The sequence below is a fragment of the Canis lupus genome, chromosome 17 (assembly GCF_011100685.1).
Source record: "Canis lupus familiaris isolate Mischka breed German Shepherd chromosome 17, alternate assembly UU_Cfam_GSD_1.0, whole genome shotgun sequence".
Taxonomy (NCBI): domain Eukaryota; kingdom Metazoa; phylum Chordata; class Mammalia; order Carnivora; family Canidae; genus Canis; species Canis lupus.
The window spans coordinates 61,209,385-61,217,517 of record NC_049238.1 but is presented as its reverse complement, the minus strand read 5'-3'; the positions used below and the strand labels follow the sequence as shown (position 1 = coordinate 61,217,517).

The window sequence follows — 8,133 nt, the reverse complement described above, 5'->3', positions numbered from 1 at the left end:
CAAACCCAATCAAGGCAGAACCCAAACCCCACCTAACATATCGCTATCCCAATGAAGAAAAGCAGCCCTCTACTCCCAGAGCCTATTTAAAATACAGAAGACCCCCCCACCCCAAGGTATGCCATCCCATTTCTGGGAGGACAGCAGTGATGCCACTTGGAACTAAGGGCTAAGGACAGGCAGGGGAGAGTAACTACCTTTCTATTGTGCATCTTCTGTCCCTTTTAAATCTGGAACCATGTAGATGTATTGCTTATTCAAAAAAAATTTAAATAACATTGAAAAGAGTGTCAGCCTAAGAGGTCCTAGGACAGGCAGACTTGTCCCACCTGAAGGCCAGAGCCAGGACCACCCACAGGCCAACTCCTCCAGCTGGTGTTAGCCTAAGATTAGGGTTGGCAAATGGAATATATTCCAGGTATGTTCTGGCTCCAAGAACTGGGAAGGGCAGGTTCTCCTTGAAGCAAATAAAAACTCCAGCTTCCCCAGCCCTGCAACTAATCTCCACCACAGCCTAGCACCAACCTGGAGGAGGAGCATCCAATGAGCCAGTCAGACACACAAACATACCCAGTTCAATCTCCCAGTGGAGCTCTGGGCCAAGAAAATTTGGCAAGGCCCCCTTCAGAGGCTATAGACTTGCTAGGAAGGTGAGAGGGGATGGAGTGGCCCTGCTCCAGGTGAGAATGGGGTTGGTGGGAAGAACATTCCTAGCATTCTCAGCCCTTCCACTCCAGAAAAAGGAACCGGGAGGGAGGAGCCCTTATTGGCAATGGTTCTTCTTTTTGGTTCGAGAGACTCAATTTGAGAGACTGATGAAAGTAATGCACCCACCCCCACTACTGCCCCCCAAGAAACAGTCCACACAGACTTTTACCACAGACTCTCAAGAGGTTCACGAACACCTCCAAGCCCACCCTGAACTAAAGGATCCCTGTCCTTCCACCATTCCAACATTGGGGAGGACTTTAACCAACCGTAGATACTCCAAACAAAAGGATAATTGGTTGGCAGGGTCCTTTTTTTAAAAAAAAATTTTTTTAATTTATTTATGATAGTCACACAGAGAGAGAGAGAGAGAGAGAGAGAGGCAGACACATAGGCAGAGGGAGAAGCAGACTCCATGCACCGGGGGCCCGATGTGAGATTCGATCCCGGGTCTCCAGGATCTCGCCTTGGGCCAAAGGCAGGCGCTAAACCGCTGCACCACCCAGGGATCCCGGTTGGCAGGGTCCTTTGTTAGAATGGTAAGAGAATGGATCAAGAAAGAAGCTCTGAGGCAAAGGGATCAGTTATCCAAACCACTCATCCAGTAAAAAAGGAACCTAGCCCTGCTCTTCATTAGATATATACAACCTTGCGCAATCACAACTTTTCTGAGCCTCAATTTCCTCACTTGTAAAATAAGTATAATGATAATACCTAAAAAGGTATTATCTGTGAGAATTAGACAATAATAATTACATGCATATTCAGCTGTAAAAATTTTATCATGTTCCGCACTTCAGATTCTTGCATTTAATTTACTTAGGTTCCACTTTAATAAAAAGAGGGAAAACAGGAGCCCCTGGGTGGCTCAGTCAGCTAAGCATCAGACTCTTGGTTTCAGCTCAGGTCATGATCTCTCGGTCATAGGATGGAGCCCCATGTTGGGCTCGGCATTCAGCATGGTGTTTGCTTCAGATTCTCTCCCTCTCCCTCCCACTCACTCACTTTTTTTTCCTCTCTCTCTCAAATAAATAAAATCTTTTAAAAAGGAGGGGGCAAACACGACAAGATATGAAACATGAAACATACCTAGCAGCATGACTATGTCTGTTACAAAGCTGACAACCAACATTATCCTGCATACATGCTGTTCCTTTCAGCAGGACCTTCCTTATTTCAAGTCCTTCACAGAAGGATGTCACTTCCTTAGAGCCTTTCTCAAAGACCTTCTCCCACAAACTAGGTCAAAACCATGTTATATGCTCTACACTTGTCCTTCAATGAATTTGCCTCAGTTTATTATTTTTTTAAAGATTTCATTTTTAAGTAATCTCTACACCCAATGTGGGGAATTTACAATCCCAAGATCAAGAGTTGTGTGCCTCTGCCACAGTTTATTTTTATATACTTATCAGAGTGATGACTGTTTCCTGTCTGTCTCTCCTACTAGATTATAAACTCCCAGAGGGCAAAGAACACAGCTCTCAGCTGACTCCTGTGGCCCCACGGCCTGGTGACACAGCATGCATCAATAAATATTTGTTAAAGGTTGTATCCTGAACCAAGGCAGACTTGCACAGCAGTGGTGAGTTTACCCAGTGATCCCTCACAGCCATTTATCATTTGCTCTCATAACTAGACCTCTCTTCTGCCCCATTCATAATTTTGGAACCATGTGCCTAGACTGCCAGCTCTCTGAAGTCACATGATTTATTCATAATACAGCTCTACTCTGTCAGTACATCTACTGATCTTCCAGATTCAGGTCAAGGAGCTCCCAGGCTAGGCCCAGCAGAGTGTATAGCCCCTCACTCACCCAAGGACACCAAGTTGTTCAGAGGTAGGGCTGAACGTGCTCCCCAGGTCCCAATGACTCCCTAATTTCCAAGGGAATGGTAGTCCCAGAACAGGTGGTAAGGTTGAAGGAGGGTTGAAGTGATCTTTGGGGTGAGTCGGGAAGCAGGGCTCTAAATGATTCAACATGGAAAACCCGAAACCTATCCGCCTTTAGTTACAGAGGACAGTGGGGCGTGGCCTGGGGTGCAGCTCCAAGGTCTTGCGTAAGCCCCAGAGGCAGGTAAACAGTGCCCTAGTGCCAGGAAACTTGGAGTACTGAAGCTTCGCTCTCACAGCCTGCTCCTGCTCTTCCCTCCTCTGGCAGGCAACCAGGGCACTCCTCACCAACTATGCTCTAGGAAGAGCCCAGGCCACAAGTTAATTTAACTTCATCTTCATCTGTCTGCCTCTTGCCATTCCTGCCTGTAGGGAGAGGAAGCATACTGCGCACCTGTATCAGGCAGCCACTTTTCCCTGGGTTACTCATTAGCCTGCCCTGCCCCAATTCCGTCACCTCTGGCCCAGCCATAAGCATCTGGCTTCCAACTGGGAGTGACAGTCCCTGGGCTTCTAGCAGAAAGTGGGGGTGGGGTGGCAGAAAGTTAGGGTGGGGTGGTTTGGCATGTGCAGAGGAAGAACTGATATACGCAGGGCTAGATGCCACATAATCAGCAGATTTAGAAAATGGAAGAATGAGAGGTATAGAAATTAGACTCTTCAGAGGTAACAAGGGAAGTAAATGGTTAAAATAGAAAAGGACAGTTCAGTGACCTTGATCAGTTGGCTATTTTCTCAGAAAGAGTTACAAAGACAAGATGGTTCCCCATGGATAAAAACAAAAACAACAACAACAACAACAAAAACACAAACACTCCAAGTGGACTCCTGGCCCAGTCCACTGAAAAAAGCAGAAACCTGAGAGCCAGGCTAGAGCAGCTTGGCCAGTGGAGGAAAAAACACAATGACAAACTGGGCCCTGCAAACTGGCTGGACTGGTTTGAGAGGCAAGGGGAAGGGGAGGGCCAGGGAGACTCCAGTGGCAGCTCATAAAGCAGACCAGAGAAATTCCACAGTACAGAGGAGGCAGGGGGCAAAACCATGGGCAAGGACTGTCCAGCCGAGATGCCAAGGCCAAGGCCCTGAGGGAGGAGGCAGAAGGTGGAGAGGAACAGGGAGGAACAGAAGGGAAAAGAACCTGGTGAGTGACAGGCCAGCAGGTGACAGGAAGACTCTGTGTCCCCTACCCCTCCCTCTCAAGTTTCCCCAGTTGCATCCCACACTTGCCTAGGCCAACTCCCTGGCCCTCAGTTCTCACCTCCTTGGCACGAAGAGAAGCAGCCCTACCTTTTCTTCACCTCCCACAGGGCTGATAGCATGCAGGTCAGCCTGGGGAAAGAAGAAAGGGTTCTGGGAAGCTAGAATCCTCTTAGGGTCAGGCAAATCTCTGGATTAGCAGTCTTGTAGGGCCAGCCCCCCACTCCTAAATATCAAGGAAGAAAGAAGAGGTGCAGAGGCACGTGTAGGCAGCCTGCGGACAACATAGCGGTTGCTAATTATTTCCCAATTACAACCACTTTCCTCAGGCAGGGCATCAAAGGGGCCAAGCTAAGACTGGCTCTCTGGTTCCTTATGTGCCTAAGGCAAGGAAATCTGCCTCAGAAGTCTTGTCTCAGCCCCAATGTGCAGCTCTCATCCAACCTGGAGACCTAGAGGTGCTAGTTCCCCTAGTCCTGTGGTCTCCAAGGGAGTCCTGTCTATTTCCCACACCACTGGTGCCTACTGCCAGTCTGACAGCCATCGTGGTCAGGCGGCTGGGCATGCCATGTGGGGTTTCAAGGAGTAATGGGGATCTTCTGGGAGGCTTCAAGGAAGTTGGTTACGCTCCCAAACCTCACCCAATGGCCCCATTCTAGAACCACAGAAGGAGGCATGTGTGCTTGGGGAGAGGGGGTTTGACATTAGCCCCAGAAAGAGGCCTCATTAGAAAGTATTTTCACACATTTCTAGGCCTAGGGATCTCTACTTCCTCATATCCCTCTCTTGGAGAGCACTCTCTCAAGAGGAAGAAGGGACAATTCTCCCAGGTATCAAAGCAAAGGCAGACAGAAACTGAAAGGTTTAAATAGTTTCAAAGCGATGGGGGTGCCTACTTGTTCTGCCCCTCAGCCTCTTCACCTATAGGTGAATGTTAGAGCAAGATACCACCACGACTCGGGGACATCTCAGAGCCTGAAAGCAGGTGTCAGCGCCAGCTCATAACGGGCGGGGGCGGGGGGGGGGGGCACGGGACCTCAGGGCAGCAGCACTGGACACCTTCCCCCTGATGTCTGAGCCTCACGCAGCAGCCCCCCTGGACGCCTTCCCCCCAGGTCTCTGCCCTCAGGCAGCAGCCCCCCTCGCCCAGCTGAAACTAACTCCTTCCCCCTAGCACTGCGGTCCCCGAGAGAAATTCCGCCCCTGGGACGGGCGTCTGACCTCCAGCGATAACCTGGCCCCGAGACGCTTTCCTGTCCGAAGAGCAGCCTTGGTCTCAAGTGCCCTCCCCGACACGGTCCCTAGAGTCAGTGCTCCCCCCACCGCCACCCCGCACCCCTCTCCAGGGCAGCACCTGTGCCCAGAGGAGGGCATCTCACGCCGCCTCGCCCCTCGCCCCCCAGGCCCGCTCGCCTCTTGGGTGCCCTCGCCCCTCCGTGGTCACTCACCCCAGTCGGGCTCCGCGCTCGCGGGCTCCGGCCGGGGCCGGGGCCGGGGCCGGGGCCGGGGCTGGGGCTGGGGCCGGGGCTGGGGCCGGGGCCGGGGCTGGGTCTGGGGCCCGAGCTCCCGCTGCCGCCGAGCTGCAGCCGCGGCACTGCACCGGCTGTGCCCGGGCCCTCCCCTGCGGCCCTCCCCTGCGGCCCTCCGCGCTCCCTCCCCCACCTACCTGTTACGCCCCCCGGAGCCCCGCCCCCGCGGGCCGTCACCCCCCCCCCCGCCCCGCCTTCCCCTTCCTCGGGTTGGTCCGCTTCCCGCGAGGGGCGGGGCGCTCGCCGTCGGGCCTCGCGGCGGGGGTCCCAGGCCGGGTCACGTGGGCCGGGGGGCAGGGGCCGCGGGAGGCCCTCTTGGGGGCGCGGGGCTGCGCGGGGCTGCGGCGTGTGGCTGGGAAGCCCCAGGCTGGGCATCCTCTCGGCGGCGCTGGGGAACGGCCCTCCTCCTCCGTTCAGGCCGCTTTCCGCCCTCACCTAGCCCGCGTGACCCAGGTCGTCTGCTGTCCTCCGCAGGGGAGCGCCCCGGTCCTCGGACGCCGGAGCCCCGCACTCCAGCTCGCCGCTCCTCCCCAGCTCTCCCCAGCCTCAGCGCAGCCCCCAGCCCTCTGGCCTCCGTAGATCGTGGTCCAGCCTGATACCTTTTCCTCTGTGGGTTTTTTTTTTTTTATCATTTCCCAAATTACATACTTAAATTCTTTAAATCGTATTCATCGTTTGTCTCCCGTCCCACGTTAAGTGCCACCAGGGAAAGGATCTCTTGTTCTGTTCGCTGATTCCCCAAATGCCTGCTACTGGGACCAGCACACAGGAGGCGCTTAATTTGCTGAATGAATGGAAACTGGGTAAACATCAGTGTAAGTTTACATTGAAAGGGGATGTAAATTTATAACGAATAAGAATGACCCTCGCTCTAAACAAAAGGGGACTCAACCCCAGACTGTGAATCCATTGTAGAGCTGAGCCGTTCCAGATGAGGAACTGATCTCAGGCCCTAGAAGAGTAGTCAGGTCAGGGGTGCTGAGCAAACTACGCTGACTGTGGTTAAACAGCATTAAAGTTGCCTTCCTAAGATTTTAACCGTTGAGATATGTAAAAAAGGGATTAGTTTACCTTGCTGGGCTCTGCATAGTATTCCTAACAAATATTTATTGTGTACCTATTTAGGATTGAAAAGGAATCTTAAATGCAGCTGGCAGTCTGGTGCGCATGCTGACGTTCATTTCTGCCCCCGTCCTTCCGAAGCTAGGTGTGGGTCCTGGAGGGTAAAGTCCACCTACCAGTTCCTCAACTAGGATGCGGAGTCTTTGCATTCCAAGGGAATCATTACACCGAGATTAAAGTAACCAAACCGGCCAGAGCCTAGGGGAGGAAACTGCAAAAAGTTGTGGGGGTGGGGAGCGGAAGAGGAAGTATCCCTCCAGGACTTGTTATCTCCAGACCACTGGGAAGATTAAAAAAAAAAATTGAAATGGGAGATTGTTAATTGACCCAGATATTGGAAAAGTGGAACCTCCTCAAGTCTCATGGGTAACACCTTAATAATTAGGACACTTATTATATTTGTAGTAAATATAAAGTTAGGGTGGCAAAGGAGACACCCTACTCCAGCACCCTGGACACAGATTACGAGGAAAACCAGGAGGCCAGAGTCTCCATCTGTGTCATCTGTTCCTCAAGAAAGCAATCTCAGAAGGACACCATCATCAGGCATAGGTAGTAAAAGTAACATTAAGGGGTTTTTTTCCAGAGTTTGTGGTATCTTCTTAAGAAATGTTACAATTTGGGATCCCTGGGTGGCGCAGCGGTTTGGCGCCTGCCTTTGGCCCAGGGCGCGATCCTGGAGACCCGGGATCGAATCCCACGTCAGGCTCCCGGTGCATGGAGCCTGCTTCTCCCTCTGCCTGTGTCTCTGCCTCTCTCTCTCTCTCTCTCTCTCTCTCTCTCTCTCTCTCTCTGTGACTATCCTAAATAAATAAAATATTTAAAAAAAAAAAAAAAAGAAATGTTACAATTTGGGAAAATTGGCCAGTTTATAAATATGGCAAAGGTAGGAAAGCAGAGCAAATACAATACTCAGAAGAGGGAATAAATTACATTGATATATATTCAAGTGGGTAATTGTACTTTTTGTGAAATGGTATAAAAGAGAAAATCCAGGGGTCCCTGGATGGCTCAGCAGTTTAGCGCCTGCCTTCAGCTCAGGGCGTGATCCTGGAGTCCCAGGACTGAGTCCCATGTTGGGCTTTCTGCATGGAGTCTGCTCCTTCCTCTGCCTATGTCTCTGCCTCTCCCTCTCTCTCTCTCTCTCTCTTTGTCTTTCATGAATAAATAAATAAAATCTTAAAAAAAAGAAAAGAAAGAAAAAAAAGAAAATCCTAAGTAAATTGGAGAAGTTTTCACCAAGAAGTGATTTTGGAACCAAATTCCTGTCCTACAGTTCATTCCTGGGAAACCCTGAGTTTTCCAGGCAATCACTACTACCACTAACAACTCTACTGAAATTACTGTCTTAAAGATTACCTGTTAATCTGTGGCCAGTTCCTAAACAGCAGCAGGGAAGACTGCATAGAAAGAGTAATAAAGATAAATAACTGGAAGAAGGTGATGCCATTGGCTGAGATTGAAGGACTGGAGACCGGAGGGACTTGGGGTAGACCCAGAAGAGGAAGTAGACAATAAATTAACTTTGGAATTTGCCGTGTTAGAGAAGTAGGTGGGACATCCACTTATCCACACGCACACAAACATACAAAGTAGGAAATGAAGCTTAGAAGTAAGGCTAGAAACAGATCTAAGACTCATTCTCCGGGATATGCAAATTTGCCAAGAGGACCAAAGAACAAAT

The 8,133-nt window shown here is 50.8% G+C and overlaps 1 long non-coding RNA gene across 1 annotated transcript; it reads left to right on the top strand.

The window, feature by feature from the left end:
- The first annotated feature begins 4,818 nt into the window (after nt 1-4,818).
- On the top strand, nt 4,819-7,147 carry LOC106559927. Its single transcript, XR_005372778.1, has 3 exons — nt 4,819-4,913; nt 6,025-6,142; nt 6,453-7,147. It is a non-coding gene; the product is annotated as an uncharacterized LOC106559927 (long non-coding RNA).
- The last annotated feature ends 986 nt before the right edge of the window (nt 7,148-8,133 follow it).